Source organism: Castor canadensis, chromosome 16 (assembly GCF_047511655.1).
Source record: "Castor canadensis chromosome 16, mCasCan1.hap1v2, whole genome shotgun sequence".
Lineage (NCBI taxonomy): Eukaryota > Metazoa > Chordata > Mammalia > Rodentia > Castoridae > Castor > Castor canadensis.
In genome coordinates, this window is record NC_133401.1 from 45,763,959 (window position 1) to 45,788,342 (window position 24,384).

The 24,384-nt window shown below is 39.2% G+C and overlaps 1 protein-coding gene and 1 pseudogene across 6 annotated transcripts in view; both read right to left on the reverse strand.

Annotated features, from left to right (window-relative positions):
• Window positions 1–24,384, reverse strand: part of Mcc (MCC regulator of WNT signaling pathway) — a 437,017-nt gene that overhangs the window by 316,547 nt on the left and 96,086 nt on the right. The window lies entirely within an intron of this gene.
• LOC141418237 (zinc finger CCHC-type and RNA-binding motif-containing protein 1 pseudogene) lies at window positions 14,947–18,477 on the reverse strand (annotated as a pseudogene).

Sequence of the window (24,384 nt, forward strand, 5' to 3'; positions counted from 1 at the left end):
ACTAACATATGAGTAGAAAGCAGAATGGGAAAACGTGAGCAAATTGGCTGCCAGGTGTCATCCTTCCCTGTCTCAGCATGGTTAGGCTTTCTAGACAGTACTGACACTAGACAGTACTGACATCAGCAAGAGAATCAGCAAATTGTTTAGTTCACAACAGAGTCACCATAGGAGTCTAGTCATTTATTAACATCAATGCTTGGTGCCAAATTCAGGAGCCTGGTTCCCATGAAGGTCACTGGCCTACTTGGCCACATGCACAAAGCAAACACAGGCCCACTGTATTAATATCTGTGCCTGTGGTTACAAGAACTGGGCAGGAAAGAATAGATAAATACAACCTATCTATCCTTTTTAAAAATTTAACCTTTTTTAAAATTTATCCTTATTTAAAAAAAAATTATCCTTTTTTTTTTTTCCTGGGGGAAAACAAAACAAAACAAAAGCAAAAGCACATGTTTTTTTTTTTACTAAGGGGAGGTAAATAATATTACCTCTAAGATGATAAAAGTCCGATCTTTTCCCATTTATAGGAAGTGAGCCTATCAGTCTCCGTTTTGAATATATACATGTATTTGAGTATATATACAGCATTCTGGATTTCAATGTAACATTGGAAACAGAGTGGAAGACGTATTTTGAAATGCAGCTCTCTCACTCCCCCTCCTCTTCCCTTGAGACTGTTAATAGGTGACGAGGCAGTGCGTGTTTCTTACTGAAGTGTGCTCATCACACCATCACCATTAGTGGATATGTTTAATGCCCTGCTGTGCACAATCAACTTCAACAATCCTTGATGTGCACAGGTTTGTGCTGCTAATCAAGGTACGTTATGTACATGTATGAAAATGTCTTAAAGAAATCCATTATGTACGATTAACATATATTAATAAAAATAAAAAATTAAGAAGCTTAAGCACAACACTTCATGGGAGATATTTCAGACACAAGAGAAAGAGACGCTGAAATAGACTTCAAATCCTCCTGCCTCTCCAGCTCCCATTGTTCTCCCCCAAGTTCAATATGAAAGGCAGGGTGTGTGCCCTTTGGCAGTTAATAATTCAGTTGTGAAAGCACAGCTGAGGCAAGCATCCTTAACCTTTCAAAAAAAAAAAAAACAATTAAAAGGAATATTGGCAACTGATTATCTTCGCTTATCCAAGCTAGATATATAAAGGAGAGAAGCATAAGAGCTGATTCAAGACTGAAGACTTCAGAGGACAGTTTAGGGAAAGAGTATTAAAGAGAAATAGTTTACTGTGGAAATTAGAATGGTTTCCTCAAAAAATCTAAAAATAGAATTACCGTAAGATCCTGCTGTATCATTCCTGGGAGTAAACCCCAAGCAACTTGAATCTGTATCCAATAGAGACACCTGCACACCAACGTTTATAGCAGCACTACTCACAATAGCAAGCTATGGAATCAGTCTATGTGCCTGTCAATGGATAAATGGATAAAGAAAATGTGACATACATACATAATAGAGTTTTAAAGAAGAATGAAATTAAATCATTTGTAGGAAAATGAATGGAACTGGAGATCGACATGCGAAGCGAAGAAAGCCAGACTCAGAAAGACATCACGTTTCCTCTCGGGTGCAGAATCCAGATTAAAAAAAAAAGACATAAAAGTCAAAGGGGGACTATTTGAGAAGAGGAAGGGCACCAGAATGGGGGGAGGGGAAGAGGGGGTAAAGTGGTATGATGATGATCAAGGTATGTTATGTACAGGTATGAAAGTGTCATAAAGAAACCCATTATTTTGTACAATTAAAGTACACTAATAAAAATGAATGAAAAAAATTAAGAAGCTTAAACACAAAGAAATGTTGAGTTTCCCTTGAACCCTATACAAGGCTTGGTCCTCCAGGCCTCTGAGACCGCTTGGGAGTGGGGGATAACCTCCATGATGCACATGAATTTAAGATTTTGGTTTTTTTGTGTGATACTGGGGATTGTACCCAGGGCTTTGCACATGCTAGGCAAGTGTTCTACCACTGAGCTACGCCCATTCAAACTCCCAAACCTCTTGTTTCTGCCTCCCAAGTAGCTGGAAGATTATTTATTTAAAAGATTTATCTTTGGCTAACAGGCAGTGTGTTTCGTATCAAGTTATCTCTCTCTTACAGTGTATTTGCTAAGCCCTAGGTCATCACTACTTCTGAGTACCATAAATGTCAGGCTATTCACAGAGACACTGCTGGGCCTGGCCTGCTCTCTGTGAAGAGAGGCACCCCAATGTATTCTGGCTGGCAGGCCCACAGGGCTCACCCGACTTCTTGGCTGAAAATCCGCCCAATCCAACTGGAAAATGTCAGAGAGGAAAATATACAAATACGGATTCAAAAAAATTATTCTAAAAGGAATACAAATAGGTAAAGAAACTGTCAAAATATCCCTATTTGCAGACGACATGATCCTATACCTTAAAGACCCAAAAAACTCTACTCAGAAGCTTCTAGACATCATCAATAGCTATAGCAAGGTAGCAGGATATAAAATCAACATAGAAAAATCATTAGCATTTCTATACACTAACAATGAGCAAACGGAAAAAGAATATATGAAAACAATTCCATTTACAATAGCCTCAAAAAAAATCAAATACCTAGGTGTAAACCTAACAAAAGATGTGAAAGACCTCTACAAGGAAAACTATACACTCCTGAAGAAAGAGATTGAGGAAGACTATAGAAAGTGGAGAGATCTCCCATGCTCATGGATTGGTAGAATCAACATAGTAAAAATGTCGATACTCCCCAAAGTAATCTACATGTTTAATGCAATTCCCATCAAAATTCCAATGACATTCATTAAAGAGATTGAAAAATCTACTGTGAAATTTATATGGAAACACAAGAGGCCACGAATAGCCAAGGCAATACTCAGTCAAAAGAACAATGCAGGAGAGATTCCAAGATGGCGGCTAGAGGTAGGAAGCAGAAAGCGAGCCTCCTATAGTGAAATCTTGGAGAGACGCTGGAGACACACTTTGCAGGCATAATCACCGGGAAAAGGCATAACTTTGACTCCTCCACATCTCCAGCCGGCGCAGAGAATCTCCACTTCACGTTAAACGGAGAACCGAGGAGGCCCCCCGGGGCCGCCAGTGGCCGGCGCCCATACAGCTTGGGAAGACGCGGACCAGGTGAGCTTCGCGGTACCGCGGTTCCCCCACAGACAAGCCTGGGCCAGAGCAGCATAGCCCCCTGGACAGACTGACCTCCACCCGGGAAAAAAAGAGAAACTGAGTACTAAGCAATAAGAACAGTTAAGACACGCTGGAAAGAGGGTGGGGCGCCCTGAGCGCTGAACATTGGGGGAAGGGAATCCTTCCCGGGACTGTAAATAAACGAGCCGGGCGGGCCGGAGAGGCTCTGGCGGGAGCGGGGCGCGCCAGCAACCAGGAGCGGGGACGCTTGTGAGAGGAGGGAAGACCCACTTCCCACGTGAACTGTAAATAAACACGCAGGCCTGACAACGCGGGGCAGTGTCGCCTTTCCCAGTGCTTGGAAAGGGAAAAGCCTGTAGCAGAGGCCCCCCTCCCCCGCACAGGAGAACTCTGAGCAAACAAAGCCTGTGGGACCAGGTGAGTGCTAAGCTCACCCCAGAGATCTGCATAAATAACGCCGCCAGCTACAGGCTGAGAGCAGCAGGCAGGCAAGCCACAGTTGCAGATACCACTCTCAGAACTGCCTCCAGACGCTTTTTTTTTCTTTTTCTCCCTACCTTTGATGAGAGAACAACCGAATTACACCTGCAAGCCGAAAAACTTACTGAAACTGTATTGCATTTGAACTGGGGACACTTGGTGGGGCTTTTTTTTTTTTCTTCTGTGTGTGTGTGAGTGTAGTTTTGTTCTACTTTATGCATCCCCTTTGATGAGACAACTACAGAACAACATCTGAGGCACCAACTCCAGGACTGGAGATTGAGACGGACATACAAATTATTAAGACTGAAATTGCATTGCATATAAACTTGGAAGTTTTTTGGTTTTTTGGTTTTTTTTGTTTTTTTTAATTTTCTATTTTCCATTTTATTTTAATTCATTTTTATAAATAGATATTACTTTCATATACTTATTTTTTATTTTTTTATCTTTGATTTTCAATCCTCTCTCTGTCACTCTATTGTCTGTTCAGCTTACTGTCGATTAGTACACTAACACTCCCTGTTTATACCTTTGAAACTCTCTTGTCTGATACCTTGTTCTGCTTTCTCCCTCTTGTCTGTATATTTGTTTTCCCCTTTTCTTTAACTTCTTGCTTTCCATCTCAGCTCACTCTTCCATTCTCAATATTACCATTGTTATTATTACAAGCTAGAAAATACTTAATTACACACAGTACAGGGACAGTAACAAAACCAAGGACAATGACAGGAAGACAGAAAAAACAAGGAAACCAGTTTCCCCACAGCAAAAAATTAGTACAGGAACCAGAGGGGAATGAAGAGAACAGAAACTCAGAGCCAGACTCCAACAAAATGAAGATAAACTATGCCAAAGGACCCAATGAAGCCTACAAGAATAATTTAAAAGAAGACATACTACAAGTACTCAATGAGAATTTTATAGAGATGATACTGGATAGGGTCAACCAAAATGTACAGGAGACACTCAAGAAATTCCAAGACAATAAAAATAGAGAATTTGAAAAAGCAAAAGAAGAAATAAAGGAAACCATAGAAGCAATGTATAAACACCAAAGTGAAAGAGAGAACACAATGAATAAATGGATAAATGAACTCAGGACAAAAATAGACAACAATAAAGAAGAAAACAGCCAGGATATGGAAAACCTCAGAAAAAAGAACGAAACAGAACTGCAAAACAAAACGGAAGGCCAATCCAGCAGAATAGAACAAACAGAAGACAGAATCTCAGAACTTGAAGATGAAATGGTAATTAAAGGAAAAACTGAAGAACTATTAAACAACTCAAGACCTGTGAAAAGAAAATGCAAGAACTCACTGACTCCATCAAAAGACCAAACTTGAGAATCATGGGCATCGAAGAAGGAGAAGAGGTGCAAGCGAAGGGAATGCGTAATATATTCAACAAAATAATAACGGAAAATTTCCCAAATCTAGAGAAAGATATTCCCATACAAATGCAAGAGGCCTCCAGGACACCAAACAGACCATATCAAAATAGAACTACTCCACGACATATCATCATTAAAACAACAAGTTCAGAAACTAAGGAAAGAATATTGAAGGCTGCAAGAGAGAAAAAACAAGTAACATACAAAGGTAAACCCATCAAAATCACAGCAGACTTCTCAACAGAAACATTAAAAGCAAGAAGAGCGTGGGGTGAGATCTTCCAGGCACTGAATGAAAATAACTTCAACCCCAGGATACTCTACCCAGCAAAGCTATCATTCAAAATAGATGGAGCAATAAAAGTCTTCCATGATAAGCAGAAACTAAAACAATATGTGACCACAAAGCCACCATTACAAAAGATTCTGCAAGGGATTCTGCACACAGAAAGTGACACCCAACTTAACCATGAAAAGGCAGGCAGCACCAAACCACAGGATAAGAAAAAGCAAGACAGTAGAGAGTAACATCAAGTTAGGTACACACAATCAAACCTTCAAACAACTAAGATAACTAAATGGCAGGAATCACCACATACCTATCAGTACTAACACTTAATGTTAATGGACTTAATTCACCCATCAAAAGACACCGTTTGACAAAATGGATTAAAAAAGAAGACCCAACAATTTGTTGCTTACAGGAGACTCATCTCACCGACAGAAATAAGCATATGCTTAGGATGAAAGGCTGGAAGAAGATTTACCAAGCCAATGGCCCCCGAAAACAAGCAGGAGTAGCAATACTTATCTCTGACAAAGTAGACTTCAACCCTACATTGATCAAACGAGACAAAGAAGGACATTCCATACTAATAAAAGGGGAAATAGACCAAAAGGAAATAATAATCATCAATCTGTACGCACCCAATGTCAACGCACCCAATTTCATCAAACATACCCTGAAAGACCTAAAAGCATATATAAACGCCAACACAGTGGTTGTGGGAGACTTTAACACTCCATTATCATCAATAGATAGGTCATCCAAACAAAAACTCAATAAAGAAATCCAAGATCTAAAATATGCAATAGATCAAGTGGACCTAGTAGATGTCTACAGAACATTTCATCCAACCTCTACACAATATACATTCTTCTCAGCAGCCCATGGAACCTTCTCCAAAATAGATCATATCCTAGGGCACAAAGCAAGCCTCAGCAAATATAAGAAAATAGAAATAATACCATGCATACTATCTGACCACAATGCAGTAAAAGTAGAACTCAACAACAAAAGTAAAGACAAAAAACATGCAAACAGCTGGAAACTAAATAACTCATTACTTAATGAAGAATGGATCATCGATGCAATAAAAGAGGAAATTAAAAAGTTCCTAGAAGTCAATGAAAATGAAAACACAACCTACCGGAACCTATGGGACACAGCTAAGGCAGTCTTGAGAGGAAAGTTTATAGCCATGAGTGCATATATTAAAAAGATTGAAAGATCCCAAATCAATGACCTAATGATACATCTCAAACTCCTAGAAAAACAAGAACAAGCAAATCCCAAAACAAATAGAAGGAGAGAAATAATAAAAATAAGAGCTGAAATCAACGAAATAGAAACCAAAAAAACCATACAAAGAATTAATGAAACAAAAAGTTGGTTCTTTGAAAAAATAAACAAGATCGATAGACCCCTGGCAAACCTGACTAAAATGAGGAGAGAAAAAACCCAAATTAGTAGAATCAGGAATGAAAAAGGGGAGATAACAACAAACACCATGGAAGTCTAGGAAATCATCAGAGACTACTTTGAGAACCTATATTCAAATAAATTTGAAAATCTAAAAGAAATGGACAGATTTCTAGATACATATGATCATCCAAAACTGAACCAAGAGGAAATTAATCACCTGAATAGACCTATAACACAAAATGAAATTGAAGCAGCAATCAAGAGTCTCCCCAAAAAGAAAAGTCCAGGACCTGATGGATTCTCTGCTGAATTCTATCAGACCTTTAAAGAAGAACTGATACCAACCCTCCTTAAACTGTTCCATGAAATAGAAAGGGAAGGAAAACTGCCAAACACATTTTATGAAGCCACTATTACACTTATCCCAAAACCAGGCAAAGACACCTCCAAAAAGGAGAACTATAGGCCAATCTCCTTAATGAACATTGATGCAAAAATCCTCAACAAAATAATGGCAAATCGAATTCAGCAACACATCAAAAAGATTATTCACCACGACCAGGTAGGCTTCATCCCAGGGATGCAGGGGTGGTTCAACATACGAAAATCAATAAACGTAATAAACCACATTAACAGAAGCAATGACAAAAACCACTTGATCATCTCAATAGATGCAGAAAAAGCCTTTGATAAGATCCAACACCATTTCATGATAAAAGCTCTAAGAAAACTAGGAATAGAAGGAAAGTTCCTCAACATTATAAAAGCTATATATGACAAACCTACAGCCAGCATTATACTTAATGGAGAAAAATTAAAACCATTCCCTCTAAAATCAGGAACCAGACAAGGATGCCCACTATCTCCACTCCTATTCAACATAGTACTGGAATTCCTAGCCAGAGCAATTAGGCAAGAAGAAGGAATAAAAGGAATACAAATAGGTAAAGAAACTATCAAAATATCCCTATTTGCAGACGACATGATCCTATACCTTAAAGACCCAAAAAACTCTACTCAGAAGCTTCTAGACATCATCAATAGCTATAGCAAGGTAGCAGGATATAAAATCAACATAGAAAAATCATTAGCATTTCTATACACTAACAATGAGCAAACGGAAAAAGAATGTATGAAAACAATTCCATTTACAATAGCCTCAAAAAAAATCAAATACCTAGGTGTAAACCTAACAAAAGATGTGAAAGACCTCTACAAGGAAAACTATACACTTCTGAAGAAAGAGATTGAGGAAGACTATAGAAAGTGGAGAGATCTCCCATGCTCATGGATTGGTAGAATCAACATAGTAAAAATGTCTATACTCCCAAAAGTAATCTACATGTTTAATGCAATTCCCATCAAAATTCCAATGACATTCATCAAAGAGATTGAAAAATCTACTGTTAAATTTATATGGAAACACAAGAGGCCACGAATAGCCAAGGCAATATTCAGTCAAAAGAACAATGCAGGAGGTATCACAATACCTGACTTCAAACTATATTACAAAGCAATAACAATAAAAACAGCATGGTACTGGCACAAAAACAGACATGAAGACCAGTGGAACAGAATAGAGGATCCAGATATGAAGCCACACAACTATGAGCAACTTATCTTTGACAAAGGAGCTAAAAATATACGATGGAGAAATAGCAGCCTCTTCAACAAAAACTGCTGGGAAACTGGTTAGCAGTCTGCAAAAAACTGAAACTAGATCCATGTATATCACCCTATACCAAGATTAACTCAAAATGGATCAAGGATCTTAATATCAGACCCCAAACTCTTAAGTTGATACAAGAAAGAGTAGGAAATACTCTGGAGTTAGTAGGTATAGGTAAGAACTTTCTCAATGAAACCCCAACAGCACAGCAACTAAGAGATAGCATAGATAAATGGGACCTCATAAAACTAAAAAGCTTCTGTTCATCAAAAGAAATGGTCTCTAAACTGAAGAGAACACCACAGAGTGGGAGAAAATATTTGCCAATTATACATCAGACAAAGGACTGATAACCAGAATATACAGGGAACTTAAAAAACTAAATTCTCCCAAAACTAATGAACCAATAAAGAAATGGGCATGTGAACTAAACAGAACTTTCTCAAAAGAAGAAATTCAAATGGCCAGAAAACACATGAAAAAATGCTCACCATCTCTAGCAATAAAGGAAATGCAAATTAAAACCACGCTAAGATTCCACCTCACCCCTGTTAGAATAGCCATCATCAGCAACACCACCAACAACAGGTGTTGGCGAGGATGCGGGGAAAAAGGAACCCTCTTACACTGTTGGTGGGAATGTAGACTAGTACAACCACTCTGGAAAAAAATTTGGAGGCTACTTAAAAAGCTGGACATCGATCTACCATTTGATCCAGCAATACCACTCTTGGGGATATACCCAAAAGACTGTTACTCCAGAGGCACCTGCACATCCATGTTTATTGCGGCACTATTCACAATAGCCAAGTTATGGAAACAGCCAAAATGCCCCAGCACTGACGAATGGATTAAGAAAATGTGGTATCTATACACAATGGAATTTTATGCAGCCATGAAGAAGAACGAAATGTTATCATTCGCTGGTAAATGGATGGAATTGGAGAACATCATTCTGAGTGAGGTTAGCCTGGCCCAAAAGACCAAAAATCGTATGTTCTCCCTCATATGTGGACATTAGATCAAGGGCAAACACAACAAGGGGATTGGACTATGAGCACATGATAAAAGCGAGAGCACATAAGGGAGGGGTGAGGATAGGTAAGACACCTAAAAAACTAGCTAGCATTTGTTGCCCTTAACGCAGAGAAACTAAAGCAGATACCTTAAAGCAACTGAGGCCAATAGGAAAAGGGGACCAGGAACTAGAGAAAAGGTTAGATCAAAAAGAATTAACCTAGAAGGTAACACCCACGCACAGGAAATCAATGTGAGTCAATGCCCTGTATAGCTATCCTTATCTCAACCAGCAAAACCCCTTGTTCCTTCCTATTATTGCTTATACTCTCTCTACAACAAAATTAGAGATAAGGGCAAAATAGTTTCTGCTGGGTATTGAGGGGGGGAGCGGGAGGGGGTGGAGTGGGTGGTAAGGGAGGGGGTGGGGGCAGGGGGGAGAAATAAACCAAGCCTTGTATGCACATATGAATAATAAAAGAAAAATGGAAAAAAAATTTATTCTGAGTCAGCTTCTTAGCAAAACCCAGAACATCATTATATTTTAATTCAAAAAAGTTGGGGCATGGCTCAAGTGGTAGAGTACCTGCCTGGCAAGTGCAGAGGCCCTGAGTTAATACTCCCATACTGCAAAAAAAAAAAAGAATTTCAAGGTGGTTTACATGATAAAGGCCAGCAAAAATTTTATTAGGCAGAAAGAAGAAGGAAAAAAGGGGAGATGCACACCAAGAGGAGTGTGGGTGTGGATAGGATCACAATGGGCAACTTTTCCAACAGAGATATTTATGCTAGCTAAAGTAAGTTAGATAATTTAGCTTAACCTTTCCCTAGAAAAGTGGTTACCCCTCTTCCTCCTTCCCTCCCTCTTTTCTTCCTTTCTTCTTTTCTTGTTTTGGTAGTACTGGGGATTGAACACAGAGCCTCTCACTTGCTAGGCAGGTTCTCTACGGTTTGAGCCACACCCCAGCCCTTTTGCTTTTAGCTTGGTTTTCAGATAGAATCCCACACTTTTGCCTGGGATGGACTTGGACCATGATCCTCCTACCTCTGCCTCCTGTGTAGCTGGGATTATAGATGTACATCAGCTTACTTTTGAGATAGGATCTTGCTATTTTTCCCCCCAGGTTTGCCTCAAATCATGATCTTCTTGTGCTTCCTGAGTAGCTGAGATTACAGCATGGTGTGCCTTATCATGCTTATGGATAAGTTACTTCTTTGTTCTAGGCACGTGGTCACTTTCATTCTGCTGTTGTAATGTTCTGACATTAAAACCTGCACTCGAAGACAGGGAGTCTGTGTCAATCAAAGGATTTTGTGAAGTGATGGCATGGATGTCTGCTTCTTGTAACTTTTTATGAGTGTCCTTCAGGCATTCTTCTGATAGAAAGAGCTGTTATAGCACGCATATCTTAGTTCCTGGGGTTCATTACCCACTTGGGGCAAGGTCAGAGGAATTGTTCTTCTTCTGTATACTGTAACTTAATGGGAAGGAATGTGCTGGAAGGAGAAATGCATGTGTATGCTTTTAAAACGATTACTAAACAGCCCTAATGTGCTCCTGATTCTGCCTTGCTTCCTATGCCACCTGTTCCTACTCTAGCCTGCTTTACTCTTGCCTGTTTGCATTCCCTTATGTTTCTAAGTATTTTTTCTAGGTTAACTCTCTTTTTTCAAGTTAATCTTTTTTACAATTGAGGGGTGGGAAGTAAGTATTTTGAGATCTATATACATGAGTACATTTATATTCTATCCTTACACTCCATTAAGAATTTGGTGAGGAATTCTTTTTGGGAAACAATTTTTCTGCAGAGTTTTGAAAACTGTGCTCATTTGATATCTGTCATTGTTGTCTGGGAGAATCACAGCCATTCTGATTCTAGATCTTTTGCATTGGTCCCGCATTGTTTCTCTTTCCGAAGGTTCACAGATTCTCTTGTCTCCAGAGTTAGGAAATTTCTCAATGATGTATACGTGCTTTGATGTAGGTCAATTTTCCTCATTTATATGAGGCTTTGGGTAAGCACTTCTTACCAGAAGCATGCCCTTCTCTCTGGAGGAAACTTTTACCAGCCATTTTTTTTTCTTTCTATTTTGTTTGTTTTCTTTCTCTAGAACGCCCCTTATTTGAATGCTGACACTACATCAGCCCTCAATTTTTTCTTAGCTAGTCTTACCCATGTTCTTTTTCTTTAGCCTTTTGCTCCTCTTCCTGAAATAAATTCTTATCCTTTTCCCTCATTCTTTTTACTGTTTCCATCCTTAATGCAAGACTAGAGTTTTACGAGATGGTTCTTTTATTCTGTTATTTTTTTCACAAATATGGTATTCTCTTCGATGTTTTCTGAGTGTTGTCCCTGCAGTTTCTGTTTCCATTCAGTTATGGAAATGGCCTCTATCGTTCATTTCAGAGGAATTTGTCGATGTCTGGTGCTGTTTGGTGATTTGACATTTTGGGCCTCATAAACTACTCCAGCTTTAAGATCTCATTTCACCCTTTTACAATTCTGATAGCTTAGTGAGCCCAGTTTAGGAAACACTAATCAGTCTCACATGAGATGAACAGGAACTTTTTAGGAAAAAGTGAACAGAAAATTGTGTTTTTCATAAGCCCTACCCCTGCTCTCCTTTCCTCGGGTTTATTGCACAACTGTTGTTCTCCCTCATTTTACCTCTGCCCTTCAGGATCCCTCCCTTCTTTCTTTCCCATACTTGAGCCAGTACAAATTTTTAAAAATCTGATCATTTTATGAATACACAGAATGAATGACAGGTAAAGCTAAATATGTTCTCTGGTATTTGGCTTTTAAAATGAGCACAAAACTACTTCTTGGAAACAAACCAAAAGAATAAACTCTAAGGATGTAAGTTGGCCAACAGTGAAGATAAAAGAAAACAGACAACTCCTTAGTAAAATCAAATGTCTTATCCTACAAAGTTGGCAAGGAGAATCTCCACAATGTGCAATGCAGCAAAACCTCATCACCCAAGGTGCTGCCCTCTATGGTTCACCTTCCCTTTCAGGATTTATCTCTCATTATCCCTACAACTGTTCCTACGCCATGAAGAGGCAGAGCTGTTACAGTTTAAACATCGGGGTCCAAGAATATCCCAAGCAGAGTAAAATAATAACTTCATAAAAGGTTTTATTCATGTCTAAGGAGAAAAAATTAATAGTGACTTATTATTTGTGGGGACCAGCCCTATTCCCTCCCCATTCCCAGTTCCTAGCATGCAGGATTCAAAACTAAATGGTCTCATTTCGCTTATTCTAATGCAGGACACAAAGACTCAGAAAAAAGCTGCAACAGAGCAGGAGGAAATGTAGACATAGGATGTCTACCTAATGTTTGGGGCTGTGTGAGAAGTAAGAAGGTTGTCTGAAGAGTGCTTTGCCAGAAAGTGGCTTGGTGTCCTCTTTGGTCCCGCACTGTAACAGAGCAGGAGCCACTGCTACCTTTACCTTCCCTCTCCCATCCTTTCTTTAATGACCCATCCTTCTTACATCTCATTCTAAGTTTGAAAAGCAGCGTCTGTAAGACCTCCTCTTTCCTCAGCTCACATGAATTGACAAGAAAATGCAGGTACTGGACCCAGGAAGTTGAAGTCCTGGTCCATGGTTGATCAGTCTGCTTTTGAAGAGAAGAAGAAAGATGTGCTTTGGAAACAAAGACTCCACTCAGCTTGGGGATTTCCTACTCATTGTCTCCTTGGGGTGTCCCATAAAGGCCCTCAATGCACCTACTCCCTCCCCAAAATGGAGATTTGAGACAGAAAGTCTATTTTCCTCAGTGCTCAACTTGACTAAATCCATTTACTCCCACTAATTTCTCTCTCCTGGATTTTTGGGAGAGCTAAGAGCAGCATGAACCTTGGATTCTGATAACCAAGCCATTTCCTACTCTGCTGACTACAGCCTTTCTTCTGGTGGAAGCTTCAGGGTGGTGAACTATGGGCTCTTTCTAATTCACAGACATATTTTGTTAGCTCTGCTTTAATTATAACTCAGTTTAAAAAATAGTTGACAGCTCTGAAAGTTTGGAAAGATTGTATTTGACAGAAGCAAAACATTTCCTGGAATTGAACATACGTATATACACACAGACACACGCACACACACACATAGACATACACACAGACACATGCACATAGACACACAGAATCTAGGAAGAGGTGGCAGGAGTTGAGCATGGGTAGCCCCTTTGTGTTAAACAAATGCCCTCTGCTGTGCTGCACTCTGTCTGGTCAACTTCACTCACATGTGTCATCTATCTACCCTTAGTGAGTACTTGCAACCCTTGCTTCTGAGGGACAGTTGCATGTCTGCCCAGTGATGAACTGGGAAAAGCCTTGAGCAATCGCCTTCACCAGAGACCCCACCCATCTCAGGGCTGCGGCTCATAGACCTAAGCATCTATCATACCATAGCCCCAGTATCCAAACAAGATGTGAGCACCAGTCCCAGGGTGCTTTTGCTATAAGAAGGGCTTGGGCCCAAGAGTCAGCAGCACCCAGCAGCATGTGTAAAGATGGATGACATCTAACTAAACACTTTGTTGACATTTACAATGTACGGTGAAATGCTAGTGTTTATATTCCTGAAATTCTGTTTGCAATTACTCTATCAAAATGAGATGAATTATGTGGAGAATTCTCTGACGTATGCTACGGTCTGAATGTTTGTGTCCCCTCAAAATTCTTCTTCACACCTAAGGTGGTGGTACTGGGAGGTGGGGACGTGGGAGGCGAATAGGTCACGAGACAGAAGCCCTTACAAATGGGATTCGTGCCTTTGTAGAAGAGACCTCAGAAAGCTAGCTAATCCCTCTTACTATGTAAGGACATAGCAACAGGGTGCTTCCATAAACCAGGAAATGGCCCTCATGGGACACTGAGCCTGCTGACATCTTGACCTTGGACTCCCCAGCCTTCAGACTGTTATTTATAAGCTACCCAGTCTATGATATTTTTAAAACAGCAACCCAAATAGAATATGACAAAGTACAATGTAAAGTGAGTTTCCTTGTGGTGTGGAGGATAAAACCAAGGTCTTTGCACATGCTAGGCAAGAATTCTACCCCTGAGCTACACTCCCAGCCCAAAAGATAAAGTGAGTAAAAAGACAAGAGCAAAAAGTAAAGTGCTAGAAACATACAAGCATTTTGAATGCTTCAGTTTTGTCATTAGAGTAACTACATAGGTGAGATGGGTAACTATATTTACTCTTTAGGAGTCAGGGTGGCTTGTACACCTCCTTCCCTTCCCCTTGCCTCACCTCAACCCACCTCTCCTCTCCTTTCTTCCTTTCTTCCCTTCCCTTTCCTTTCCTCCGTTTTCCTCCCTCTCTCCCTCCCTCCTCCCCTTTCTGACAGGGTCTCCCTCTGTAGTCCAAACAGCCTACAGTGTGCTGGGACTACAGATGTATGCCACCACAGGGTGGCATTTTCACACCGAAATCTCTACATAGAAACTCCTAACAAGGAAAATAAACCATCTTAAAGACCCAAATTCTAAAGTTTTATTAATATAGCAAAAGAAAAAAGGAGAAAGAACAGAGCAGAGTGAACTAGCAAAAAGACCAAGTAGGAGCCAGGAACGTTCCATTCTAGTACTAGCCGTGCTGCTAAGTAGCTCTGTGACCTGAGAAATACTCCTTAATCCCCACAGGTCTCCAGAGTAGGCTATACAGAGGGTGAAGTTAAATGACATTTAATAGACTCTCTGGATTATAAACTTGTAATTTAAGGGCAAAATTTTTATCAAAGTACTCTAAATCTTAAGTCAGATACATCAAAAGAAACACCATAAACACCAAGAAAAGAATCTGACACAATGATTTTCATGTTTTAGAATTTTTCTAGAGCTGACCAATATGTATGTATAAAATTGGAGTTAAATAAGTACTCAAGGTACCAGATTAAGTTCAGCTTCACCCATGAGCAAAATGTTTTTCTTGCAGATAGCAAACTTAAATGGATTGACTGGAGACCGTACAAAATTCTTCCAACACGACTAGGTACAGTTAATTGATTTAAGCAGTCATTTAGTACTACCCTTCCATCTGTGTCCTCCAATGAATTTGCAGCAGTCTTGTAAGAGATAAAACAGGAAGCAAAATAAAGCCCTCCTGAGGCTTTTGTGATTATATTGTTGAGGGACAGATTCTCACAAATGAACAATGGACAAATGGAATCGTCTGGCCAAACTAAACACTTCTGTGAGCAGACGGAGCCTTTATCGCAGTCAAGTAATCATTTTTATTCCGTGAAAAATATCTAAAACCATGCCAAGTTGTATCGCTGCCACTGAAATTGGAATGGCTTCAACATCCCATAAAAACAGTGATGCTTAATGAATTGCTTCAGTTAAGTCATGCTGGATAGAGGAAACAGATGAACAATTTCATTGTGTTCTCCATGGTTCAAAAGGTACCATCAACACTGGTAGACACTGGTGCCCTTCACGCCAGGATGTCCACCTGAGATAAGCATGCCTGGATGTCCATGAACTTTTTGGCTTATCCTGGCTAAAATGAAGTGATTAATGTCACGGGGAAGTGACTAACATAACAGATTCAAAAGAAGCAGCACCAAACAGTGAGAAACACACTGGATAAAAGATAGAATCATTGGCTAGATGGTACACTCCTGTAATCCCAGCACTTGGAAGGCTGAGGCAGGAGGAGCTGGACTTTTGGGCTACACAGTGAGTTTAAGGCCATTCTGGGCTACACAGTGAGACTCTCTTACAAAAACAAACCAATCCAAAACACAAAGAAAAAAAAGGCAGAATGAGCACATAAGGGAGAACCAGTTTGTACTACTTGAGACATCATTTTAAAAGAATTTAGACCATTTAGAGCAAGAATTTAGAATAACATACTGAATTACATGAGGTGGTCATCTACAAAACAAATCTAAAATATTTTAATATCCCCAGAAAACTTGAGAACCCAGTGATCTTACAGTGCTTGCTTAGAAGTTTATAAAAGAAACATACAATCTTTTTCTCCTTATATTTGTCCTTTAGCTTTTTCTTTCTGTCTGCAGTGAATACAGAAATGGACAGCTGACATCTATGTGGCAAATACTGGACATTGTATATGCAGAATTTAAAGTTCACACTAAGAAAAGCCAATTAAAAACAAAGAAGTGAAGTTCATTCAAATACACTCAACGCAGAAACATGCTCACTCTGATAAATGAATAACATACACCAGACTTGATTATTCTTACTCACTTAGATGGTATAAAGTCATTTATCCCTTTAGCATCACTGTTGTTTGCACTTATACTGTAAAATGTGGGCACAATTATCTGAGACCTCAAATAACCAATGAGCACCCAGCTTGGTGGGAGTGGAGGGGAGGTTCTTACAGTTTCCTACTTCATTCCCTATTCAAAGGGTCTCTCTTGACCTCTCCTATTTTAGTCTCTATATTTTCCCTTGGTTAGCAAAAAGAAAAATGTTTCTTTTATTTTTCTTTTTTTGTAGGACTGGGATTTGAACTCAGGGCTTCACACTTGCAAAGCAAGTACTCTACTGCTTGAACCACACCTCCAGTCCATTTTGCTCTGGTTATTTTTGGAGATGGGAGTCTCTTGAAGGATTTTTCCCAGCTGGCTTAAAACTGTGATCCTCCCAATTGATCTCAGCCTCCTAAAAAGGTAGGATTACAGGCAAGGGCCACTATTGTATGGCAGAATGACTTATTTTAATGGGAGCTGCTGATCTGCAGGTTACTAAATCTATGAGATGTATTAAGAACATTGTCATATTATAGCCTTAATTATGTTCAGAATCTGAAAGCAAGGTTTGCCCCATATAAACTGTCTCTGGATAATCAAGATTTTCCCATGTAAAACATTTCTCACTACAGGATTGCATCTCTGTGCATGCTGAATTGGGACTGCTACCTATCAGTTTTTTTGTTTTGTTTTGTTTTTAAATCAAAATCATTGCAACAGACAATCCAGAAAATGCTTTTGCTGGTATCGTAACAGTGTTTGGGCAGCCTTTATTCTCTCTTTATTCCTTCACCCAGAAAGGCTTTGTAAGTCATTGCCTAATACCAAAGCAATTCTAGACTTCAATCAGGGACCCTAAGCAGCCTATAAAGACAAGTTAAAAGTAAAATAACCTTCGAGGTTTGTGCTTTGATTTTTTTTTTAATTTTAAGAATATTTACATAATAAATACAACTTTAGTCACTAAGTTCTTCCTCATCAATGAAGTAAGCACTCTTCTTTATCCTTGGGCATCTTGAATCATCTGATGTTGAGGGACCCCCTGCACTAGGTTTCCATTTGTTTTGTTCTTCTTCAGTTTTGGCTTGCTGGAATGCTATGGCCTGTCTGAGACTGTCAAGAGCAGGATCTTCACCTTTGTCTTCACTTTCTTCTACTGCTTCAATTTCTTCTTCTGGTTCAGGAACTTTCTTTTTTTCTTTCTTCTTTGGAGGTTCACATTCTCCAAGCATATTTTTAGGACAGGCATAACTCAAGTGTCCACTTTCCCCACATTCATAACACTTAGACTTATGGACGTATTCATACTGAATACAGTATGAATTCAGCTGCTCTTACTTTGTCAATAGCAATGCTTGCCCTTATCACTCTACCAAATAACTGTTTGTTGCTTATTTGTCTGGTGTAGTTAAGTGCACAGTCTTTATCCAAAAACAAAATAAATGCAACTCCTTTACTTTTCCTAGTATCTTTGTCCTTCATTATAGTAACCATAACAATTTTGTCATACTCAGAAAATATCAGGTATAAGTCAATGTTTGTCAGGAAGAAGGGCAAGTTGGATACATACACTGTACTCTTACTTGGAGCCAAGTCACCACTCATTTCTTCAGGTGGGGCGGGTTCTGGGGACCAAACAGTGTGAGTCCACAGCTCGGCTGGGGCTCAACCCCGATTTGTCCTCGTCCCTTGCTGCTCCCTCCATGGATCAGAAGCAGAGACCCACAAGCAGCAGCAACAGCAGCAGCACCTCTTCCCGGATCTCCATGAGGTTTGTGCTTTTAAAAGGATCCTTCAACACAGTGCTTCCTAATCATCTGCACCACAGCATACTAAAGGCAGAGGAGAGTCAGGAAGTCGGGATATTTTACATTTCACGTTATATATATCAGCATTCACTTTAACATACATATTTAAAAAAACACCAATGTATACAACTTCTCCTCCAACCTGTTGAGTTGATGCTTGAAAAGATGCAGTATGTTTGTCTTGAGTTTTAGAATTCTCAATAAGGAAAGTGGGTAGGAGGGTGAATGTGGCAGAAATATGTGGTCAGGTATGAAAATGGAAAAATGAGATCTGTTCAAACTATTCCAGGAATGGCGGGGAGAGAGGATAAAGAAGAATGATGAAAGGGGTGAATTGGAACTATGATATATTGTAAGAACTTTTGTAAATGTCACAATGTACCTCCAGTATAACAAAAATATGATAATAAAAGAAAAAAAGAAATCTCCATCCCCAAGCCAGCACTATGGACTCCCCAGAGGTTCACAAAGCTGTGTGAGGCATGAAGACACTTGCTTTAATTATGGGTTTAACATGCTCCAATGAACTCTTCTCTCTTTCCTCACTTCCTGGGTGTCTCCTATTTCCATCCTCCCAATGCCTGAAGATCAGTTTCGGCTTCACTTCTTCTAAGAGTCTCCTCTGGTTTCTGTCTGACACTAATTCTCCAATCTCATCTCCACTAGCACAGCTTGTTGGCTTCACATTTTTAACTTGATTGTGTGTAACCTTGCCTTAGTTACAAGGTATATATATATATATATATATATATATATATATATATATATATATATATAATTGGCCTTAATTTCTAACAATTTCACAAAATTATTAAGGGTCATTCCCCCTGTGTATGACATTTACTGTTCCATAACAAGCCACCACAAGTTAGTGACTTAAAGCAACAGCAATTAGTTATTTCTCATGATTCCTGGGTCATGAGTTTGGGCTCATGTAGACAGTACTCTGCCTTGCTCCTTCTAATGGGTCTGCAGTCATCTGATAGCTTGACTGAGATTGGAGGGACTGAGATGTCCATATTCATGTCTGGAGCTTGGTCCTTGGCTGGACCTTACTGTGTGGTCTCCTATCATCCCTTAGCATAGTTTGGATGTCACTTCATGGAGGCAGGAGCACTCCAAGATGTAAAGGAGGAAGGTGCAAGGGATTTTGAAGCCCAGGATCCAGAGTTTGTACAATTTACTTCTTGAAAAACTCCATTGGTCAATGTAAATCATGAGGTGACCCTAGATTCAAGGAGCGAGGAAAAAAGACTCCATTTTCTCAAGAGAGGAAAAACTAAAATACTGTGGCTGTGTTTTTCAATCAACTACACCATGTCTTCTTTTTTGTCAATTTAGGAGCAAGTATCATAGTGTAAGGACCTACTAGATATTAGCGAAGTGAACTTGATGTTTTGGTGCTTTTTATTTCATCTAGTTTGGGATTGTAGTCTCAGGATGAGAATAGATTTGAAGAAAAAAAATCAATATTGACAATATTACTTGGACTCATTTTCTTTACAAAAATCACCTAGATCTGAGGATATGTATTTTTATTTCAAAGGAACAGTTGTATCTCCAAGAAAGGTGCAGACGGGCACGGTGCTACACACTTATAATCTCAGCACTCATGAAGCTCATGCAGGAGGATTGTGAGTGTGAGATCAATCTTGGCTACATAGTGAGACCCAGTCTCAAAATGAAAAACAAAAACCAACCAACCAAACAAAGAGGTCTCTTATCTTGACGGTTGACAATAATTCAACAAATTACTGCTATAGCTGAGACCAGGCAGTGTGGGCATGAAAAAGTTTTGTTCACTGGTTTGCTCATTTATTAATCACCTACTCATCCAATGCTTGTCCTGTGTCAGGCTCTGTGCTGTTTTCCCAGAATGCATGATCTAATGAATAATTAAAATGCTGTATGACTCACAGGGTATAACAAAACCCCATAAAACATAAAATAAAATGTTTACCAGTTCATTGTAATAACAAGACACGCATGAATAATCTCCTAGTTACTAAGTACATACACATACATACCAGTATTATCTAGCATTATTAACCTTTTGAGAATTGTGAGAGTACACACGCAACAAGGAGGATCCAAGATTTATGTTACAAGACCATATGGTGGACATCTGTTATTTTTGCCTGCTCAGCATCCATTCCCCTTTCTTTAAGTGACAATATCTTGATTCCCTGACCCCTTTCCTCAACTCTCACTCCATGTGATGTGGACAAAGACAACACCACTTCACCCCAATAGTACCAATTAGTCATGTGACCCTGGCCTGGACAATCAGATCACTGTATTCTTCTGGCCACAGTAACTTGTTCAAGGATAGGTATATGGTCCAAGAAGGGCTAGTGAGACAATTTTCAGGACTTCTATGGTATGGCTTTGAAGAGTAAATAACTTTTTCTTGTAGCTACTCAATAGAATAAGCTGGGGGCTGCTGCAGGTCACAACAAGAAAGTGGCCTAAGAATAAGCCAACTGTGAAGGAAACAGGTGAGGCATGTAGGAGAAAGACTGATGGATCCAGCCATGTTGGGTCTAACTGCATAGATGTCTCCACTACAGCCACATTCTCATTCTGTCTATGTCTCTCTCCCTGTTGTGTTTGTTTGTTTTGCCTTCAGAGTAGTACAGTTGGGTGTTGGCCACTTGTGAGCAAAAAGTGCTCACTAATACTCTAGCACAGAAGTAGCAAAACTCAAGCAGTAGGTTTGAGGTGTATATGCAGGGCTCAGTGAAGGGTGCCATCCAAAGCAAAGGGTCCACATGGGGGAAATAATGGAAAATGAAATGGGATAAAGTAGGATGAGCTCAATGGGTGGAAGGAAGCTCAAAAATGAGAGTAGATATAAAAGAGTCAGGGCTCGGGAGGTAGCTCAGTGTGCCGTACATGAGGCACTGGGTCCTACCCCAGCAACTACAAAAGAAAAGAGAGAGAATTAAAGTATTGAAGCATGAGTTCATATCAAAAATATTAGGAAGTTATAGCTTCAAGTGAAATCAGTAGCTCTCAGGCAGAAAAGACAGTTAGGGAGAAACTCTAGGAATTAAGATGATAAGGAAGGGCCCCGATCTAGATGGTGTTAGTGCAACCTGAGAAGTATCAACAGGGATTGGGGACTGCTGTTCTTCCAGAACAGGAAGAATAATGAGGTGCAAATGGAGCATGTTAATCAAAGAACTGACCCAGTCTACCCAAACTAAGTCTAAGGAAGAAACAAGAGACAACTCCTTGACAGCATCCTGGTACCCAACTCAAGAATGTAAAGTGGTACCCAGTACTTAAAAGACTTTGGAAGGCTAGTCTAACTTCTAATGAAGGAACAAAATAAATTAAATGAGCACGTTTTTCGGTCTATGACATAGGGCTAACGCTTATAAAAGAAACAACACCCTTATAACTTCTCGAAACCTTCAAATGGGGATAAAAACTATTGAAACTTCTGCCTGGTTTTATGCTATCTGGGCAGTATTTTCAACAATGGATCACTCTTATGAATGAGTTTATTTAAAAGGCTCTGCAATTAATTATTAATTTCTCACCTAGCACCCAGAAGGGACTTTAAGCCACTTTTGATATTCTTAATTCACCAATCAGAACTCTGCACACTGGGCCAATCCAATTGAACTGAAAAATGACTTCTTGTTTTAATTTAACCTGTTTTAAGGATTTAGAAAAATATTCAGGTACAGAGAAAAAAAACTAGAATGAATGCCAAGCATAACATTCATTCTGAAAATTAGGTTGTGTCAAGATTAGATGGGTTTTGAATATTTGAAGTAATTATGGTTTTAGCTTCTTTTTAAAAATATCAACACAAAATTCAGAATGATGCTTATTTGTCAGGATTTTCCTTACTTTTCCTCCTTCAGGCTTCTATGGTTTGGAGTCCTTCCTGTCTAAACCATACAATCTTTGATCTAACTTTTATTTCAAGGTCTGATTAAGGAAAACCATTTTGCTGTTAGTTTTCCCCTAAAACTTAAGCACTTTATATGTGCCTTGGGGACCACAGGGTACTGTAGGAGCAGTAATGAGGGCTAACACCCCAGATGGCAATGTACCCCAAGGAAAGGCTGGCAGAGAATGTTTGAAGATACTGGCTATAGGAACCTGTGAAAACTGTTCTAATCTTAGCATAAATTAAATTCAGTTATACTAATTAGCAGGTTTTAATGTCTGCTGTCTTAAATAATGTTTTAAAAGCATGGGGACTTGATTCAAATAAGTTCTTGGGCTGTCTGAGACCAGAACAAAGCAGAAGGGATGCCCTTGGAACTCTGGGAAGTGTGATGACCTCACCCAACAAGCTGGACGACTGTGCCAGCCTCCTCAGACATTTCAACATCTTCACTGTGTAGCACTAACTCTTACATAATTCACACATTTGACACAAATGCATGGAAATCAGCTTAGTTAAAAAAAATTTAAATCCTGTTTATTTAAAAGTGTATGTTCAAATAAAGGCTCTGTTGGAGTTGCTAACCCACAGAAGCAGCTAATGCTAGGATTTTTCTAAGCTGCAGAGTTTTTCCTTGTCATAAAGAAAAACACAACTTTCAAAATTAGGTTCCTGAATAATTCTAAGGAATCTAGATGAGTTATTGTCCACTGGGAAATCAGGCAGCCCACAGAAAATCTCACAACTGTTTTGGTGCAATGTGTGAGTCACTTTGCTGCTGAAGAGATGGGACTGAGGATCCCGAGGGAATCAGGGGTCTGTGATTCCAGGAGAGGTCTTTAGATGATAGTGTCCTTTCTAGTTTGCATCTTGGTTATGAAAATAACATTTTAGGTTTAAGTTTCTAGGGACTCAAAGAATTATCTTTCAGCTGGAGACCTAGTGTTCCCACTCCCTGCTAGCTCTGTGGCTTGTGAGCTCTGCAACTCAATGTTCTCCTGCATACAAGGATCCAGTTCTAAACTTTGCATCAGTGATCATGACAAGTATAAAAACTCTCTTACTCATTGAAAGCCTACTGAGAACAGACACTGTACAGGAAATTTATAGGCAAAATCTCACTAAATCCTTTCAACTATCCTATAATGTAAACATAACCACTCTAACTTTAGAGATAAGAAAACTAAAAAATCAGAATAATCACATGCCTAGCCTAAGTCCTATGGCCACTTGATGGTGAAGCTGGACTGTACCTTTTAAGCATGTAATATAAGTAAAAGTGCCTAGCAAATAACTTGATACATAGTGAATATTAGAAGTTCATATATTTTATTATGGTTACTGCTATAACCATTAATTTACATACCTGATGTCTGAAAGACATAAGGATTTAAAAATATTATTTCCAAGATGACTCAAAATGGATATAAAAATCTATTATGATTTAGTTGTTTGGGTACCTTCATTTTCCTCCAAAGTATATCTCAGCAGGGACTTTGTGACCTAAGAGAAGCTTTGTCAGTAAAAGTTTATGGTCAATTAAGTTTGGAAAATGCCATATATTTTATTTTTCTCCTGGAGATTCATGAGAAACATTAGCATATCAAAGACTCTGACATGTCCTACAGTAAAGAAAACTATTCGTCTACGTTAACCCAGAGTTTTCAGATTATTTGACAAAGGAATTCTTTCTTCTCATAATATTTATGGCCATCCCTTGAAATCACTGCTCTCTGGAAAACACTTGGGATAAATGAATCTATTGAAATTCCTCCTCCAACTTGTACATGTAATGTTTGACAGGTCTTTTTCTGCCAACTCCACTCCCTGCTGTGGATATGCTGTGAAATGTCAGGGCTGACAATAAAGACTTTCTGACATTTAACCCTTAAGCCTAACTTCCTCTTAGACTTTTCTCTTCATAGTTCAACATCCTTTCTGCTTCCCTCCATTTTGTAGCCACACATGAAACCCCAACCCTTTC